Raw genomic sequence first — 21,350 nt, forward strand, 5'->3', positions numbered from 1 at the left:
GCTTCCAAACGTAAGCCCTGGTATACGGAAGATCTCCGGGCGAGGAAGCGGGTCCTGCGACGGCTAGAGCATCGCTGGCGGAAACACCTACGCTTAGCCGACAAGGCTCTCCTAGACCGCCTGTTGGAGGACTACGGAGAGGCGATACGAGCAGCTAAGAATTCGTTCTATGGTGCTCGTGTCGCGTCCGCGGAGTCGCGTCCAGCAGAGTTGTTCAGGGTGGTCAGGGAGCTAACTCAGCTCCCTCCTGCCCTGAACCAGATCCTTGAACCTTCTAAGGCCTGCTGTGACCAATTTAACAACTTCTTCGCGGATAAAACCTCTCGGATAAGCAAGGGTCTTAACGCCAGCATTAGGGCAGAACCTAGGGTAGAGGCGTCCAGAGCCTTCGTGGACTCTATTAAACTGGATCAGTTTGAGTTGGTGAGTACCGATGATGTGGACAAGATCCTTGGAAGCGTTCGGAAGACAACCTGCTCCCTCGATCCCTGTCCCTCATGGCTAGCGGCTCAGGGGGGACCGGTGGTAACTTCAATGTTATACCGGATCATTAATACATCTCTGAGGGACGGGCAATTTCCATCCAGCTTGAAATTGGCCACTATAAAACCGCTGTTAAAAAAGCCCTCCCTCGACCCCCTGATACATAGTAATTATCGGCCAGTCTCGCTGCTGCCATTCTTGGGGAAGGTGATCGAGAAGGTAGTTGCAATCCAGCTTCGATCGATCTTGGATGAAACGGATTATCTGGACCCATTTCAAACTGGCTTTCGGGTGGGTTACGGGGTTGAGACGGCCATGGTCGCCTTGGTCGATGATCTCCGTCTGGGCATCGACAGGGGAAGCGTGTCCCTGTTGGTGCTCTTGGACATCTCAGCGGCTTTCGATACCATAGACCATGGTATCCTTCTGGAGCGCCTGGCAGAGGTGGGAATCGGGGGCACTGTGCTCCAGTGGTTCCGGTCCTACCTCTCTGGGAGGTTCCAGATGGTGCAGCTGGGAGACGTGTGCTCCGATAAGAGGGCCCTTACATCTGGGGTCCCTCAAGAAGCCATTCTGTCTCCCATGCTTTTCAACATTTACATGAAACCGCTGGGAGAGATCATCCGGAGACATGGGGCGCGGGGTTATCAGTACGCTGATGACACCCAAATAGTTTTCTCTATGTCTCCGACTGATGCAGTGACTGAGGATGGCGTCTCTCCTCTCGTGGCCTGTCTGGAGTCAGTAATGGGCTGGATGAGGGAAAACCGACTCAGTCTGAATCCAGAGAAAACGGAGGTACTTGTGATAGGTTCCCCTGGTCCAGGAATGGCGGTGGTTCCACCTGTCCTGAACGGGATCACGCTTCCTGTGAAGGACTCCGTGCGCAGTCTGGGGGTGCTTCTTGATTTGTCGCTTCACCTCACAGCTCAGGTGGATGCGACGGTCAAGAGCACCTGTTATCAGCTTCGGCTTATTTGCCAGCTGCGCCCATACCTGGCCCAGGGAGACCTTGATACGGTAGTACACGCTCTGGTAACCTCTCGATTGGATTTCTGCAATGCGCTCTACATGGGGCAACCCTTGTACCACACCCGGAAGCTACAGATGGTACAGAATATGGCAGCTAGACTGGTCGCTGGTACTGCCAGGACCAGTCACATTACACCTGTACTTAAAGATCTGCATTGGCTGCCCATTCGCTTCCGGGCACAATACAAGGTGTTGGTTATAACCTATAAAGCCCTACATGGCTTGGGCCCAGGATACCTTGAGGACCGCCTCTCCCCGCACCCTCAGAACGTCTGGGCAGCAACTACTGAGGGTCCCAGGGGCTAGATTAGCCTCCACAGCAAGGAGGCCATATACCATCATCGCCCCGACCCTCTGGAACACGCTGCCCATAGAGCTCCGCTCGGCCACCTCCCTGGCCCAGTTCAGGAAGGAATTAAAAACCTTCCTGTTCCGACTAGCATTCCCTGAATAAGTTCCAGCTAGTCTTCCCCCCCTCCGACAGCAATGGTAGCTGGTTGATGGGGTTTTAATATTGGTTTTAATAGTTTGATTTTGTTGTGCTGTATTGATATGTATTTGTAATTGTTTAACCTGTTGTTCACCACCCTGATCATAGGAAGGGCGGTATACAAATAAATTTTTTATTTATTATTATTATTATTATTATTATTATTATTATCATGTATTACTCCTAATGTACATCCGTTTCTCTCTTTTCTCTCTCTCCTCCATTAGAGTAGATATTTGATTATGGACAAATTGGTTAGTAAAGCTAATTTTATAGGTTTCATAAAGAAATGTAGGGGCCAAAACAGACAGCCCTTTGTGCTGCTGTCCAGACGGCTTCAGAACATGCCATTTCAACACTGCATGCTCTGAAGTTGCATGGAAGCTGGCTTCACACCACTTGATTTCCTACAACCAGGCTTCCAGGTGCTAGGGCGATATGGCTTTACACGACACATGCTGCAACAGCACCTGAATGCTGGCTTCCATCCATGGTGAGGTTGAAAAGCTGACTTTATGCCGGAGCAAAAGGGAGTGGCTATTTGCCTTCTTTTTGGGCAGACAAAAAAGCAGATTGAGGCTGCAGTGTGTGGTTGCCATGGCCCCAATCTGGCTTTCTCAGCAGCGGCTTCGAGATGCCCCTTTGCTGTGGTCTGTTTCACTCCTATGTTTATTTATTCTGTCTATGTGTGTGTGTGTGATGGGGCATGACAGTGGTTGTTATTCAGCTTCTGCCTTGTCAAATGATTACAGAGATCCACTACTATAGTCTAATCTGCATTGCAGAAATAATGCAGCTTGACACTTCTTTAACTGCCATGCTATGGTATTCTGATCTGTATATTTTTGAGATATTTAGTCTCTTCTGTCATAGAGTTCTGGTGCCACAGCAGACTACAAACCCCAGGATTCCATGGGATTGAGCCATGAGTCATGACAGTTAAAGCGGTGTCAAGCTACATTATTTCTGCATTGCAGATTAGACCACATGTCTCACATTTTCCAATAGCAAAGTGGTGGGAAAAATGGATGGAGTCCTTTCCACTTCACACAGTGCCCATGAGAAGACTACTTTCACATTTGCTCTTTTAGGACACCACAAATGAATATTGTATAAGACCCTCTTCTTCCTATCCAGTAGAATTATATAACCATCATACAAAGAAGGAAAGGAACTGCAAAGGATAACCTAAAAGAGGCACATGCTTTTTTATCATTCAGTATTTTTGTCTCATTATTCTTCAGTGTTGAGAGCTTTTGAAAATGGCTATCACCATTATAGATACAGAACATTAGTTGGACTGATAAAATGGAACTAAATAAGAATTAGCAAATTGCTGTAAAATGGATAAAATTTGCTTAATTAATCTACAAAGTTTTAATTAACCTCTCCAGTGGCCCAATTAAAGAACAGGAGATCTTTCAGAAGATATTTTGAAAATGGAACAGAAATTATTTCAAATTGCACCACCAGTTTTTTCTCTCCTCTCTCACTACACAATTAGTTTTATTCCTAATTTAACAAGTTAAATTAGAAACATCAAGTATGGGAGGAAAGAATAATCAAAATATTGTGAAAGCAGTTCTGAATAGATGGAAATATGTACAAATGGCTCCAGCTGGATGGGAATTCTGCGGTGGAAGCCTACTTCACAAGGCATGATCATAAAAAAGCACTTCAGCTAAAATAGATTGCAATAGGGACAATCTGAATTCTTCCCTGACATTGTTCACCAACCTTTAATGATACATCGGAGGGTATTGAGGGTATTGTCCTACAGTAACTGTGATGCAGCAGCTTCTGATATAGGATTTCAGTTATTAATGTAAGCTAGTGTTTATATTTTATCAAAAGCATCCTTGAGTGGTTTGTCAATTGGCCCTGAGGAACAGCTTGCAAGGGTGTTCTTGTGGGAAATTTTTTGCTAAGTATTTTTCCATTATGTATCAATCATCTAATGAATAAAATCAAAAAATGGAAAAAATTTCTCTTATGTGTGGAGGGAAATTGCCCATTCAAATAGGAAAGGGTTTTGCTTCTTATGCCTAGACAGTAGTGAAAGGTAGTACTCAGTATGCAAAGGGATCTTGGTTTTAATCCTTGATATTTTCAGTTAGAAGTAGTAGATATTAAGAAATATGAAACATCTGAACCTGACAGGTCATTTTTATGTAATATAGGCCCATTCTAGACAGGCAAAAAGTATGTACTAGGTACGTACTAGGGTTAGGAAAGGGCGTCCTTTCCGGATGCCCTAACCCTGGTACGTACCTAGTAAGTACAAAATGGCGGTGCCCTATACACATGGTTGCTGCCATTTTGATGTGGTGGACGCTTAGCATCTGCACGTCTTGTCACCCTTGTGACGCCGCAAGGGCACTATTGGTGGCTTGCAACGTCACAATGGCGCTACAAGAAGAAGCCGCTTTTTGCAGCTTCTGTTTGCTGCACGGAGGAGCCACGTGGTTTGTCCACGGCGGCTCCTTCGTGCAGCAAACACAGGTGCCGGCAGACTGCCCTTTTGGGCGGTCTGTAAAACGCCTTACATTTTCTTCATCTTAAAAGAAAACATAGAGTGGTTGGCACATCATTTTGGAAGTCTTTTTACTCAATTCAGGTACAATTTGTATTTCTAATCTGGAAAATACAGCCTTTCTTGGAAAATGCATTGCCAGTGCAGTTTTCATTGCTCCTATGCCAGAGGGGCCCATGGATGCATAATTTGGCAATACTACTTCAGGAGTGAAGTCTGCATCAGGTACATGATGCCTCAGACTTGGGTACAGAACTGTGCAATAATATCAATTTTAAGTGGTTTATGCCCATGCCCAGCCTGTGCCCAGTTCGGGAGAAAAAGATGTGCGATAATCTATATTGATGTGAAACTTGATCAGTTAAAAGAAATGGACAGATGTCAATTTTCTGGAATGCCAGATAAAACTTCTTTTATCACACCCTTTATTGTCCACTTCACTAAGGGATGGTGTCTCCCATTCTCTTCCCTGACAGCATCCTGAAATGTTATTTGTTATCCTAGATCAGGGGTAGGCAACCTTTTTGAGCCGGGGGCCGGGTTGGTGTCCCTCAGGCGACTGGGGGGCCGAAGCCAGGGGTGGAGCTTCAACCCTCCGGGGCGGGGCCACGTGCGGGGGGTGGAGCTTCCACCCTCCGGGGCGGGGCCGTGTGCCGGGGGCGGAGCTTCCACCCTCCGGGGGCCAGGCCTCCCCACCTTTGCTGGCCCCTGACGGGGCCCCAGGCCCCGTCAGAGACCGGCAAAAAAGCTGGTGGGGGCCACCAGCGCTGGAGGGCCCCCTGGAGGGCCCCAGCGACAGCACCGGGCCTCCCAGAGGCCCCCTGCCGTCCCTTGGAGCCCTCCTGGAGGGCCCCAGGGATGGCAAAGGGCCCCCCAGAGGCCCCCTGCCGCCCTCGGAGCCCTCCTGGAGGGCCCCAGGGACGGAAAAGGGTCCCCCAGAGGCCCCCTGCCGCCCTCGGAGCCCTCCTGGAGGGCCCCAGGGACGGCAGCAGGCCCCCTGCCGCCCTTGGAGTCCTCCTGGAGGGCCCCAGGGATGGCAAAGGGCCCCCCAGAGGCCCCCTGCCACCCTCGGAGCCCTCCTGGAGGGCCCCAGGGATGGCAAAGGGCCCCCCAGAGGCCCCCTGCCCCCCTCAGAGCCCTCCTGGAGGGCCCCAGGGACGGCAAAGGGCCCCCCAGAGGCCCCCTGCCCCCCTCGGAGCCCTCCTGGAGGGCCCCAGGGACGGCAGCAGGCCCCCTGCCGCCCTCGGAGCCTTCCTGGAGGGCCCCAGGGACGGCAGCGGGCCCCCCAGAGGCCCCCTGCCGCCCTCGGAGCCCTCCTGGAGGGCCCCAGGGACGGCAGCGGGCCCCCCAGAGGCCCCCTGCCGCCTTCGGAGCCCTGCTGGAGGGCCCCAGAGATGGTAGCGGGCCTCTCAAAGGCCTGCCGCCGCTCTGGGCGCCGCCATTTTGGGTGAAAAAATGGCAGCGCCCATAGCCCCAGAGGCCGCTCTGGGTGCCGCCATTTTTTCACCTAAAATGGCCGCGAAGTCTCGCGCGACCTCGAGGGAGGTCGCGCGAGACTTCGCCGCCATTTTGCCGCCCAAAATGGCGGTGCCCAGAGCAGCGAAACGCCGCGACGGGCGGCCACCGCGGCGGTGGCGGCGGCAACGGGAGGCAGGGGAGATTATATATTGTCCTCGATTATATACTGCTTTTGACAATATGCTGCACATTTTAATTACAATACAAATTATATGTTACTGCCATGCAGCAGTAAACAAAGAACTAATTTGTGCTCCTTCTATAGTTATCATTCGTAGACTAATTAGTTTCTCTATGAGAGTCCAAGTGACTCTTATATAAACTAAAAACTCCTGAGGATATAGAGGCTAATTCTGAAGTGATTACAAATATTCTGCTAACATTATAATTAATAGTTATACTTAAAACACAGCAGTTGTCTGCAGCTCCAATAAGTTGACTGGTAATTAGCTCACAGTATTGTCATAGTTCAGGATGCTATAACTTTTTACTTTTTAGTCGCTCTGGTCCGGTACAGAGTGCCCAAAAAGGGCAGTCTGACAGCGCCCTGGTTTGGTCCACGAGGAAGCTGCGGCGGACAAACCGCGCGGCTCCCTCGTGGAGCAAAATGAACCCACGAAAAGCAGGTTCTTTTGGCGTTGCCATAATGATGCCGTGGTCCGCCAATCGTGCACTCGCAACATATTATAGCACCACGACGTGCAGATGCTAGGCATCTGTCGCGTCAAAGTGATGGCGCCCATCTGTACAGGGTGCTGCCATTTTGACGCCCTTGTCATGTGCTAGGGTTGAGGCACGTGTGAGCGCAGTGCCCTTGGCCAAGACCTAGCATGTGACGAGAGCACCCTATAGGCCCATTTGGACCAGGCATGTAATCCTAAAGCTGAGCAATATCTAGTTTTAACCATTGCACTGATTAAAGGGGAAAACACTTTCAGCCTCTAAAATAGGCGATTTGTAATATCATTGCAGCTTTCATTTCTGTTCATGTTTTCATCTTGTTCTTGTGAAATGTGGGTTAACTCATCAACTATGCCTGTTGATTCTTCTCTGTTTTTGGCAAGTATGTACGGGATAGGGGATTTCTCACAGGATTTGATTCCTATGTGTCACTGAAATGCAGCCGGCTTTGGGCTAGTAAATGCAGCAGCTCTTTAACAATAGTAGAAAGGACAAAATATAAAACACAAATACATGTTGCTGGTAATTTCATTCTTGAAGAAAACAGTGAGTAATTTTGGATTTTTCCCCTGCTGCAAGAACAGGTTTTTTTAAAAAAATGTTTGCAGTTCAGGAATTATTCTGTGCTAAATGTGCACATGGGTTTTTGCACAGAAAGATTGGCCGAGAGCCTGTATTTCAGATGTAGTGACAATAGCATAATCATGTATTGTCTCCTGACTGAATCCCCAAAGTTACCTTAACTGCCAGCAGCCACACTAAGCAGGGTTGCAGGGGTTCACACTGCCCTAGGTGGCACCCTAAGGAGGCGTGACACCACTTCTCCTCACACATCTACCTTTTGGCAGAAATGGGCTGTGGCATTCATCTGCTTCCTTTTAAAATGCTTTAAGAGATGGTGGGAGTGGGGTGAAGCTCAGTGGAAGGAGAAAGAGGCCCCAGAATTTTATAAAATTAAAATTTCAAAATTATACATTTTAATTTTTTAAAACATGATTTTAATTTTTTTTTATTCTTTTAAACATTTCTTTAAAAACATCACATGTTAACCAAATCTTCACTATGTATATGTAAATACATTTAGGTTGTGGGTATGATATTGTAATTTGAAGGTGTAGTTTTAATTTTGCTAGTTGTTTATGACACAACTATGAGCATTACACTCAGTGGTATATAGGAATTACGATTTATGAGTAACATTAGTGCAAAAATTATGTATGGTGCGAAATAGGAGGAGGTCAATGGGGGGGGGACACCCTGAGTTACTGCCCTGGGTGACACCAACTCTAGTGATACCACTGACACTAAGCAATAGAAGTCTGCTCTTCTGGTTATCAGGGCACTGTTTCCAGCTCCCTCCTCCCAGTGACCAATGGTGTGATGAGTTGTGATAGAGGTTTGCCAGTGGGATGGGATTGGAAACATCTTCCTATGTCAGCCTGATCACCAGCAGATCAGGCCTCCATCACCTGGTGAAGTTGCTGGCTGCTAAGATTCTTTCCTTATGTAGTTGAGGGCAACACACCAACAATTCTAGTTTGCAGTGCAAGCCTGAATAAATTTTTCAATCAGCTTAAAGAGCCAGTTTAAATTCCTGATTTGTTGCTTATAGTTAGTTATTGATATGTTCATGTAATCATTCTGTGCTCATATGGATGTATTCCTCCAACTTTGCATTGTGTAGACTTTTGAATATTTTATTTCAATTTTAGATATTTCTTTTAGACAAGAGCCAAAGCAACTCAAATAACTATCAAAGCACATTACAGTTTAAAATCCAGTTTGTTAGTATATCAGAGAAATTCAAAGAAGTCAAAGCTTAGACTCCTGAGGGTGAATACATACACCAGCATAACCATCAGTTATGCTGTTGTAACCCTTATGAGTTAGTGGTTTGATTAATATGTAAGGAAGCTGGAAGGGAGGGATTGTAGTTACCAGTTTAATTACATTTAGAGAGAGCTGGAGAAGAGAAGAGCTGCAGTTCTCAAGGGGAAGAATGAGGCCCTTGTCACTTTTAGCTATATAGTAATATCACCTCCAGTTGCCTTTTTGGAGGCGAAACAGAGGCAAACAGAAATACTTTGGTGTATTGGGATGTGTGGCTTGTTGGGGAGGGGGAATATTGGCAGTGGAAAAGAGGACTAGTCCTCTTGTCCTGTGTCAGTGTTACTGCTCTGCTGTCATCACTGGCAATACAGAACAGCAGCAGGAAACTGTTTTTCCCAGATATTGTTGGATTGCAAATCCCACCAACCTTTGTGGCCAAAAGGGACAGATTATGGTACCTCCAAAAGAGCAATAATAGGAAGGCTAAAGGTCCCTTTCTCCTATACAGTTCTACTCTAACATAAGGGAAGAGAACCTTTAACCCTCCAACTATGGCTCTTTTGGAGATACCATAGTCTTTTGGGCACAAAAGCTGGTGGGAGTTGAGCGGGGTATAAATAAATAAGTATAAGTAGTATACAGCTGTCCTGCACTGGTGTTGTCACTGGTGACAGCAGAGCAATAATACTGAGAGAAACTGTCTAGCAACCAAAATGTCCTGTGAGCAGTATGAGAAAAACTGTTTTGGAGCATGTCAGCAGATCATTGTCCAACATGACAACAGTTTTGAAATCTGCTAGTGTGATAAGAGTTGCACAGAATTTTATAACATATCCCCCACACAACCGCCTCACCAAGACACTGCACAATCAAGTTTGTAGTAGCAAATGCTACATGGTGTCAGAGGACAAACTGAAAAACAACAACAATGTAGCCATTTTTAAAAAAATGAAAAATTGGGTTAGCTAAAGCCTCCAGGAGAGTTGGAGTTAGTACAGCAAAAAACACAAAGGATATAAACCATGATCTGCGGAATAGTGGAAGAGGAATAGATAAAAAAAGAGGAGATTTCTGTCAGTACTGTGTGACAGAATAACAAAATCAGAGAATTATTTAACACTTTAGCTTTATATCAGTGTGGAAAAAAATTCTTATATGTTGAGTATCCCTTCTCAAAATGCTTGGGACCAGAAATGTTCTATATTTCAATTTTTTGGGTTGTTTGGAATAGTTAAATACACATAATGAGATAATCTTGGAGATGGGACCCAAGTCTAAACATGACATTAAGAGTTACCATTAAAATGCACCACCAACCCCATGAACCTTTCTAGTCTAAAAGTAATTTTATATACAATGTTTTTAATAATTTTGTGAATAAAACAAAGTAATGTACATTGAACTATCAGAAAACAAAGGTGTCACTATCTCAGCCACCCCATAAAAATGTTTTGGTGTATTTGGGATTGCAGAATTCCAGAAAAGGAAAGCCCAACATGGGGGGGGGGGAGAGACTTTTAGGGCCCAAACAGACAGGCAAAAATAAAGCTGCTTTGGGTCACTTTGGAGGTATGCTGTTTAAATGACACACACATCTTAAGAAGCCAGAAGCTGTGCCAAAATTGAGCTCCAGTCCTTAGGACTTGAGCATGGCTTTGGTCTGGCTTTTGGACTCTTGGGATACATGCATCATTTAAACAGCGTACCTCCAAAGTGACCCAAAGCAGCTTTATTTTGGCCTGTCTGTTTGGGCCCATAGTATATCTCTAGAGAAAACACTAGATATAAAATGCACACATTCTTTGCTAGAATTCAGACAGATGTGATTGATTTAAAGCAGTTAACACAAACTTGTGAATTTTAAAAGCTGTGTATAAATGATTGAATGTTAGATGGTATAAAGCAGATAGCTTACCCCAGGTCCCTGATTTAAGTCTGCAGTGGTTATATGTGAAAGTGGTTATAAAACAGATTAAAGACTTTCTGTTATGAAAAACCTGGTGATCCTCTTCACAATGCAAAATAAAATAAAATAAAAAAAAAATTGACGGCAATACTCCTTTCTTGGGACAAAGAAAGCCTAACCAGTTTAATTACATTGAGAGAGAGCTAACACACACACATGGCCCAGGCACAAAAAGCATTACATATATGGAGAAGACCTGACATATGTAGCACCTACCATGGTAGAATTTTTTAGTGCCAAAGAGGTAAAAGGTTAGACAATATGACATGTACAGTCGTCCCTCCACATTCGTGGGGGTTAGGGGAATAAGACCCCTGTGAATGTGGAAAAAACATGAATAACTCCCCCCCCATGAAGACGCCAAGTAAATGGAGGGGTGGGTGGGGGAAGAGAAGCAGGAGTGTGCATTCCTTGTTTCCCGTCTTCCCGTCCCTTAAACTGGCTCCCAATTCCTTTCCCGGCCAGATTACTGCCTTCCCGAGGCAGCGATCCAGCTGTGAAAGGGAGGAAAAGCCACCACCACCACTCCACAAACCTTTCTCAGCCAGATTGCTGCCTGGGCTGCCCTGATTTGCAGCCCAGGCTGTAATGCAGCTGGGAAATGGTCTGGGGGCAGCAACTCCTTTCTTCTTTCCTGGCCAGATCACTGCCTAGTTGGCTGGGGGAAAAACGGTATTAGCTCTTGGGCTTTTTTGCACCAAGTGGAGAAGCCAGGGAGGGAGGGGAAGGAGGAATTTCCAGTTTAGTGCTCTTGACCTCGCAAAACCGCTAGTGTCAAGGCTGTGAATGTGGAGGGCCGACTACTATTATTTTGCAAAAATGTATATAACAAAAGAGAAGGAAAATCTGAAGGCACTAATAGAAATCCATACTTTTCTTCACTGGAGCAATGACTACTTCAGAAATGCAAGATGATGATGATGATGATGATAATGATGATGATGATGATGATACCCTGCCTCTCCAATGAGACTGAGGTGGTTTACAACAATATTAAAAACATTAAAATACAATAAAATACGCCCCATAAACCCACCCATCCACTAAAACCAATTATTCACAGCAATAAACAATAACAATGAAACAATACAGTTAAGATTATTAAAATGGACAGGACAGGGTAGTCAGTGGAAGGCGACTAAGTTGAGTTAGAGTGTTAGCTTTTCCATAAATGATAATTATATAATGAAATATTAAAATGACATAGGGACACAATTTATTACAAAGCTTTACCCTCTAATCTTAGACATGTCTAATATTTTGTAAGTACTACTGAGATCTGGGATGCACCCAAAAGCTTAGATACTTGATTTTATTTCCATCCTTGTACAATGTGCATTGTTTTTAGAAGAGATGCATGTGTTTCTGAACATGTGTTTTTGTTTCTTCACTCCTGCTTTTTTTCACTTTTATGTAGGAACTTGAATGATCTTTTCTTGGGGTACATACGTGTGGTGTGTAGCACAGTCAAGTAGCTTGTAGCATTCAGTTGGCTTTGTTGCCAAGCCGCCCAGCTTACCAGATGTGGGCCAGCTTCCAGGCTGCATGCCACTGGAGCAGCTTAAAGCTGCCCATGGGCCATGGCAGGCTCTTTGCTGCTACTTTTTCAGGCAGTTTCAAGGTGAATTGGGGCCATGGTGTGTGGTTGCCATGGTCCCAATCCACCTCCGGAAGGGACAGCTTGAAGCTGCCCTTTTGGGGTGGTCTATTTCGCCCCTATGTTACTTACATTTCAGAAATAGGTAAGCAGAAAGTTACTTTTTAAAAGACATTATAGTAATAATAGTTAAACTAGGTGCTTCATTGACTCTTGAGACTACTATATTACTATAACTATATACCAGGGTGAATAAAATGCACCCATGGGACACATTTGGAAAGTCTTATTTGTGGTCTACAATTTACCCTGGACTTTCCCAAATTAAAAGCTGAAACAAACAAACCCAAAACTTGTGTGGTGAGAGAATATAAAAACCTCCTAAAAGGCTTCCAATCCCAACAAACCACGATCAAAAGGTGATCATTTGTCATTTTGGTTTGTGTTTTCCACCTGATTTCATGTTTTAAGAGTTGATGGAGCCTATTGAGGGTAAAGTTGTTCCCTGTACCCACTGCAGTTACCCGCTTCTGCTGCATAGTGTTACTATACAACTACCATAGCCATAGTTAATATTATGATACCTGTAGCTAACTACTTGAGAGATGTGTTGTACCTGTCACTACACAGCTCCATATGGTAGCCATGGCTTGTGATGCTGTCTTTTGATGCTGCCTCACAATTCTCTTTCCTCTGCTGCTGTTTGTCTTGCATATTAAGACTTTGTTGAAAAAGAACTCTCAACAGGTGCAGCTTTTATCTCCCTGGCACCACAACCTGCACTTGCCATTTTATTTATACTCAAGTCTTCATTATTGTGTTCAGGACCATGGATTGGTTACTGGGATAAAGAAACAACGCAACTGGTTATCTGCAATCTTCCAAATTCTGTGTTCCAATTTAAGGAACTTGAGGGGAAGGAGCACTGGGAAATCATCATGTTGGTGATGTATTCACCATTAGATGGAGTGGAAAGGCTTAACTCACACCTGCTTGGATTTAGAAGCATATCACAAGACAGCAGACAGTGGAGCAGATGCATCCCTATCTTGCAGCTGGTATTTCAGCTGACATCTGTCATGTGTGTATTTTGCTGATATCCTGAGTAGATCCTGTTCATAGTTCTTCATATTTATTCTTGTTTTTGCAGTAGCAAGGAAATTTGAGCTCTACACCATCCGGTCTTGGATTTAAAGGGGCTTTCAAGTCAAAGCACAGCTAACTTTTAAAACCTGGCTGGAAATATCATTCTGCTCCTTTTTCTTCATATGACCCCTGACTGATAAGTAATAGTCAGAAAGAATTTGTCTAGGCTACCTTGCATGATACTGTAACCTTTTGTGGGGAAGAATTCCATTCTGATTAAAAACAAATCTGTTTGAAAAGTTAATAAATTTTTAAGGTCAAACTGAGAGCTGAAATTCAAGACATAATGTTTTAAAGTTCAGGCAAAATCATAAATCATATTGTTAGCTGAAGAAGATGCAGAACATTTTTTTTACCTGATTGTAAAAGCTTTACTATTATATATTCTAAAAATGAATGAGAGGAAGTCTGGGATTAATGGGACATTTTTTACACAATTAGGACACCAGCCCCATCCTCTGAAATAAATAATTTATAATACTTGTTAATCATTTTTGTGGTTATTTTCTCTGTCTCTTGGGAAACATGGTGATTCTGTGACCTTTTCATCTTAATTCTAATGCTGTAATTTTCATATGAGTGGTATTCAACTCATTGTTCAATATTACTAAAACAAAAGTATATTGGCATGGAACTGAATGTAACCAGAATGAAGTAATTGCCTCCCTTTAATTCTAGCACAGGCTTGCTAAAATCTAAAAAACAATTGGTCACACATTTTAAATCAGATACATAAATGGGAAACACTGACCAAGAAGAATTTAGGGCTGCACCAGTGGTGGCAGGTGGCTTCCATATCCCTGCAGCGATAAATCCACTTTGAGTTTTAATCCAAATGTTTTATATATATATATAAAACTATTCAAGGTACTGAAACCTAACTTTCTAAAGTCTAGACTAAGTCTAAAATATTGATAGTATTGCTTTATTGACACTGGCAGTCACAGTTTGACAATTTGGGAAGAGCATGAAGTAATGCATTCTTTCAGGATAGAGAAATTTTGTAGCACCTTTGAGTCATAGGGGCCATTCACACCGGCCATTAAGGCCACCCTCGGGATGAAGTCAGGACATGGTGTCCACATGAAGCATGCCCCAACTCTGCCCCCAGGGTGGCGTGACACTGTGCACTACTCCACATGGCGTGCGGCATCATGGCACTCCTCTGGGGCTGCGTCCACATGTCAGGACACCAAAGGAGCACCTTAAAGCCGTGGCACTGCAGCTAACACACCCTTTCCAGGGAGCAAAAAGAAGTCCCCTTTGTGGCTCCTTTTTGTGCCCTGGAAAGGCCAAATCAGGGGCATGGCGTGCGGTTGCCGTGGCCCCAATCCAGTGAAGATGGAGGTGGCTGCTCAGCCCCTAACTGAAAGAAAGGAGTTGGCACCATGAGCTTTCATAGGCTTAAGTCTATGAAAGCTCATGCTGCCAACTTCTTTCAGTTAGTCTCAAAGATGCTACAAAATCTCTCTACATACTGGCTATATCTTTGAATTCTTTCAAGATAATTCAGGAGCTTAAGGGAAAAAAGCAAGCCTTAGTTTGGAACTAAATCAGATTTTATGAGAGATTGTGCCACATACCAGTTTTCAGTTTTTTCTTTTTCTGAGATGTTGCCATTGTGGGGGCAACTCCTGTTTAGCATCCCCCAGTGACAAGGGGTGGGGATGCAAATGTGCAATCAGTTGGTTACCCCTTTTGTCATCCTGAGGCCTGGCCATGACCGGGCAACTTGATTCATTGATCAACAAGTGGGTTGGTTGATGCCAGATCCAAACCTCATGCAGTTGGGCTGTACTCAATAAAGTTGTGGCCTTTTCCTTCCACTTGTGTGTCCTGGTGTTAATTTCTTGTGGTGCCTCCCCTCCCTCAGCAAACTTCAGTTCCCAGAAATCCATGCCATTGAGCCATGGGAGTTAAACTGGTGTCAAATTTCTGCAGTGCGGATGCAGCCTGTCTTAGGTATCTATGCATATCAATGAGAGAGAGAGGATTTGCTACTGGCAGTTTGTGTACAAAGAAATATATTCAGTGGAAAGGAATTTTTTTTTTTTTTTGTGGAGGGGAATTTACTAGAATAAAATCTAATTTTGAACAGTTTGAGACTTGAATCAAACAGCTTGCAGCCCACTAAAAGAATCCTTTGTTGATCTGAATTTGCTGGAGAGAAGAGAACACATCTAGCGTATGCTAATGACAATATGCACTGTGCATTTTACTGCAGTTCATCATCATTCTGAAGAAAGCAAAATATTACACATGCTAAAAATAATGTCAGCCAGCTGTGCTCCTTCTGGGGTACAAAATATTACTGCTTAATTGGGTAAACCCTTCTAATGGTCTCACCATAGTGTGCAAAATAAGCTGTTTGTAATTATCACCAGCTCTTCCACTTAACCTAGGATTTTACTTTCTTTAATATTAATTTTTCTCCTTATCTTTCCTGCCCAATGTGCTTAGTTACTCTGTTGCAAAATTGCCTGCTTGTTATCTTTGCCTCAAGGGAATAACTTCCTACTATTGTCAAAGACACATGTGGTATTTTATTATTAGTGATTGTTGCTCTTCATATGTTTGGTGGCTTTCAGATTTATTGCAGAAAATACACATTTACATGTAAATGCAAGACTGGGCTTCTGGTCAGTTTCATTCAAGATGCAGGAGGATACATTTCAGTATTTATTTATTTTGAGGATCAAAAATTGCAATATCTGCTTTTAAACAGTTCCTGTGAGTCAGTTTAGTTCTTTAGAAGGTCAACGTTCAATGGAAAATGCATCCAAGAAATTGTGGTATCATCTATTGCTACAACATAATTGCCATAAGTAAATGGTAAGTAAAACAAAAGCTACCATTTGTTAATATATTTATTAGGAATGACCAAAGTGCCAAAATGATCAATGGTGTGCAACCTTTTCAGTTTTTTCCTCAATCTAAATGATAGATAGATAGATAGATAGATAGATAGATAGATAGATAGATAGATAGATACGTAATGGAGAGAGGAAAAAGAAAACCAGTAGTGCAATTTAGATCAGATGAAATTTTTGGACTTTCTTGTTTCTTCCTCTATGTAGCTTGTTTTTTTTATTTTGCTATCACCTAGTTTGAGGAGGAATTCTGGAGAGTTTGACAAATGAACACTTTTGTCACATTTTCAGTAGCCCTATTGAAGGAATTCACCAGCTGCACATTGGGTTGCTCCTGTCCCTCATGGGCAACCCAGAAACATGCTCTGGTGGGTTTTCTAGGCATCCAGATGAAGTTTTAGTGTTTTAAAACAACAGCAAGGAGGGGAAGATTGCATCTCTCTTATGTTTGAACCCACTCTTATGCAAGATATTATTCAGTGGTGGATGTCCATGTCTCCATACATCTTTATTATTAATTTTTTTGAATAAAAAAGCTTAAGGTTTCCTTTTTGATTTAATTGTTCATTAGTACTGAAAAAACCTGTTTCATCGAATGGCAATGTTTTCAACTTGAATGTAGCGGCATCACTAAGGTTGGTCTAAACCCGTGCGGTTGCCTGGTAAAGGCTGTTGGATGGGTGAGGTAGCCTGCCTTGGCACTCATCTCCTGCTGCCTCACTCGCTTGCCCCCATCGGCAGAAAGTGCTGGCAGGTGGTGGCGGCAGTGGCCTACCCTGCCCTCCCTCGCCTCCACTTCTGCTGCCTCACTTGCTCCCCTGGCCACCTGCCCATCACTCTCCCAGCCTTGGAAAGGGCTGCAGGGGGGTGGACAGGTGGACAGGCAAGTGAGGCAGCAGGAGGGGACAGAAGAAGTGTGCACCCACTCCTCCTTCTCCACTGTCTTGTCTTCCTTGGCCGTGGCTGAGAGAGCCAGGGCAGTGACCTTGGCCGAGAGAGTCAGGGGAGTGGAGAAGAAGGGACAGGCACTGGAAGCAACATCCCCTCAAAAGCGGAAGGTGGGTCCAACTGGGTGTCACCCCTTCTCTAAGATGTCACCCAGTGTGGCCTGCACCTTCTGCATCCCCCAGTGTGTCTGCCCTGATGGCAGTCTATACCAAAGAAATGAAAATTTTTATTTTATATTTTATTTATTTAGGTATTTATATCCTGCCCTTCTGCCCTAATGGCTCTCAGGGTGGCTTACAATTATTATTTTTAACCAGACAGTTCCCTGCCCTCAGGCTTACAATCTAAAAGACACGAAACAAAAGGAGAAGGGAATGGTGGAGGGAAAGGGGATGAGGTCCAGTGGTTCTTCTCTCCCTCTGAGGCCTGGACCAAGGAGATGGATTGGAGGGAGGGCTCTTCCTTCTTCCAGGCTAGTCCTGATGGAGCTGGACATCCCACTTAGGGATGAAACAGATGGCAACTTCATGCTGCAGCCCCAATCTGGCCTTTCCGCAGCACAAATGATGTCCCCCTGAGAAAGCCGGATTGGGGCCATGGCAACCACAAGCCACAGCCCCAATCTGGCTAGCTTCTGCCCCAAATAGGAGCAGAAAAAGTCAGTTCCTATTTAGGGTGGGGGAAAAAACTGCCCCTTTGCCTCTACAGCTGGCTTTTTGCCGGCTCTAGGGCAAGTGGCATCTAAATGCCAGGCCATCTGTTTCGGCCCTTAGTTCCATATATTTTACTGTTCTCTTTCCAGTCAGGTGAAGCCAGATCACAATCAAGGCAATTTCTCTTGCTTTCTTTTATTATTGAGTAGTTAGATGTGTATATGGTGATTCCATTTAGTGATAATGGCTAATAGCCACACAGACATCTTTCACATACTTATGGGTTGAAGCAGGATTGGGGCCGTTGCAACTACGTGCTGCAGCCATGATCTGGCCTTTCCACAGCACAAATAGGAGCCATAAAAAGTGGGTTATTTTTGCACTGCAGAAAGGGCACCATAGCTGCCGACACCATGGCTTCCAAATGCTCCTTTGGCACTGCGTCATCTGAATGCAGCACCAGAGGAGTGCCGTGATGCTGCCTGCCATGTGGTGGGGTGCATGGCATAACACCGGCATTGGGGCACAGTCAGGGCATGCATCATGCTTATGCCACAATCCCACTCCACCCCAATGCTGGCCTTTGATGCTGGTCTGTTGAGGCTCTTAACTAATTTATATGAAAAGATACAAGTTGGATTCAGGATTTGTCCTGTTTAGAGCAAACCCATTGGTAGACGTTAGTCATGAGTAATTTAAACCCCATTGATTCAAATGTGTTAGCTCTAAATGTGGATCCATTCCTATGTATCTTTTCAAGTATTATAATATTGTTCAACATGTTCACATCATTCCATAAGTTGTTGTGTGTTCTTTGTAAGATCTTTTTGAGATTCTAATGTAACTATTTCGAGACATTCATTGGATAATTTATAGCACAGTCTGTGCATATTTAATTCTAACACATTTCAGTGCAGCTTATTCCCATTTAAGTGTGTTTAGCATTGCTGACTAAGAGTACTATCATTGAAAGATAATTATTATTGTGTGCCTTCAAATAATTTCCTACTTATGGTGACCCTAAGGCAGCCTTTCTCAAATAGTGGGGCAGGCCCCCCAGGGGGGGGGTGCGAGGCTCTGTTATGCAGTGGTGTACTTATAACAATTTTATACACAAATGATACTATTTACAGTCACGCGGGGGGCGCAAAATGTTTTCTTCTTCCTAGGGGGGGCATGACAGAAAATAATTGAGAAGCACTGCCCTAAGGTCACCCTATCTTGGGGTTTCTTGATCTGAGAGTGTGTGACTTACCCAAGGCCACCCAGTTTGTTTTCATGGCCAAGTGGAGAATCGAACCCTGGTCTCCACAATTGTAGTCCAACTCTGAAACCACTATACCACACTGGCTCTTTGAAATATAATATTTACTTCTATTTCTTAAGAACACAGTTCTTAGTTTTTGAACATGTGCCCACCTATGTCATCTTTTATTTTGAAATATAAGCTTGTTGCTTGTTTTCAGTCACTCTCTAGTACTTTGTAACAGTGAATCTGCTTCCCTGCTCTTTTGCCCTTGCCTGACACTTTGTTGAAGCTACTGAGTTGACATTTTTAGTGAAATTCCAAGACCCATGTTAACAGTCACTTTAGGCCTCTTTACTGTTGTGGCAATTGTGCCTAAATATACATTGTTTTATATTTGTGCCTCCTGTACCACATGTGTTGGATAGCCATCCAGGCTGGACAAATCTATTGGGGTTGAGAAAGTACTCAAAATAGTTCATTTTCTTCCTTAAAACAGTGAATTGAAGCAAATGCTATATAAAATTATTATTCTTATTTTTAAAAACATTAACAATATTTTAACACCCCCTTCAATAAACTATAGTTTTGTAAGAGAATGTTTTGGAGGAAAGCAAAAGAAAATTTGGTATTCAATCAGTTGCACCTGTCTATGTCTTTTGTAAACATGCTTGCTATAATTATAATCCCATATGTTACCCATGATTGACATAATATGATTAATATAACACTTGTGCCAGTGCCTCTAACACTGCTTAAGTGTTATGTAGCACTTAGCAACACTTCATTAAAGATTAACAGTTTGTCCTTATTTCTTCTGGAACTGTTAAAACAAATATCAGAAGTTTTAGAGATATTATAATTGTTGTATTTTTTTAAACATCACTAAAGAAGTACATAGATTCATTTATTATTTTCATGTGAGTGTGTGTGCATTTTGTTGTGTTAATGAACCCCAAAGCAATAAGAACAAACTGTCAATAAGATGTTGCCAATAAACTTCAATTTAGCATCACTTGGGCACTGTGCCACATTTGGGCAATGTGCCACTTGCAATTTGGTTACTTGGAAATGTATGCAAACATGCTCCCACCTTTCTGTCTCAATGTTGCTTGTCAGTGGGTTGGCAGCTGAAAGATGATTGTAATCCTTGGTTCTGAGGTGCTAGCTGTCATGGTAAAGTATTTCTTCATGTGGGAGTCTATCCTTGGTAAAAAATCTATACTTGTTGTTTTATAAATAGCATACATTTCCATTATAAAACAAAAGACAACACAATATTAATCCTGTTTAGTTGAAGGGAGAGATTATATTATATGTGCTATAGGGAAGCCACTTAAAATGGCATCTTTCTTGTAAATTTCTTCTTATTTGGCCATGTTTCCTTCATGAAGTAATACATATCAAAGATAAGGATGCTCAAGAAGTTTGAAAATTGTGAAGTCCAGTCTATGTGGAACTGCTCCTCACCTCTATACTGAATGTGTGGATCAGAATGTAATTTCTTTTGGGTGTCACAGTTTTCTAAATGCTTCACCCACTACCCTGCTAGGCCTACCATTCTATTTAATTAATTAATTTATTAAATTTATATCCCACCTTTCTCCCAAGATGGGATTTAAAACAGTTTACAGTAGTTAAAAAGATCAAGCTACACAATCCCCTGTGGTGATAGGGTGGCAAGTTCAGTTTTCACTAGGATTATTGAGGGACAAAGGCAGGACTAACAAACTGAACTTGTCAGCTTATAATCAAACCCACAGGTTTTGTATTTTTATGGATATTCCTATAGTCTGATTGTAAGGTCAGTCCTGGGCACCAAATTACCCCATTCATCTGAGGAAGTAGACTTGTTATGCTACAATTTCCTTTGCACAGTCTCAAAGGTGCCACAAGATCCCTTTGCACACTGATGTTCAAGACAAATATAGCTATATCTCTAAATACTAAGCAAATTAATGGTGGCAGTGATATAGTGGTGAAGAGTGACCCATCAGTGGGAAAAGGGCAGTATGGAATGAAGATGCTTCACATTTTGTTGAGAGCATCAGAACCCCATAATGTTTATCTGGCACAAGCTGCCTCTGTGCCTACTTTAGATAGGCTGTTTAGGCTACTATTTCCATTTTAAAATGTCAGCCTTTGATATGTTTTTAGTCTTCTAGTTTTAGTTTTAGTTTGATAACACTTTTTTCTTGTACTGTTTTATGGCAATTTGTTTTATAGTTAGAATCACTTTTATTCTCTCTTCCCCTTCATTTTTATATCTACATCTATCTCATAAGCTGCCTTGAATTGGTGATGTTGTGCCTTCGCCATCCAGCTTTCCCTTGTTGGGGCTTTAGGATGGTCTGATT

Source organism: Sceloporus occidentalis, unplaced genomic scaffold (genome assembly GCF_023333645.1).
Source record: "Sceloporus occidentalis isolate IW3139 unplaced genomic scaffold, rSceOcc1.0.p SCAF_5, whole genome shotgun sequence".
Taxonomy (NCBI): Eukaryota; Metazoa; Chordata; class Lepidosauria; order Squamata; family Phrynosomatidae; genus Sceloporus; species Sceloporus occidentalis.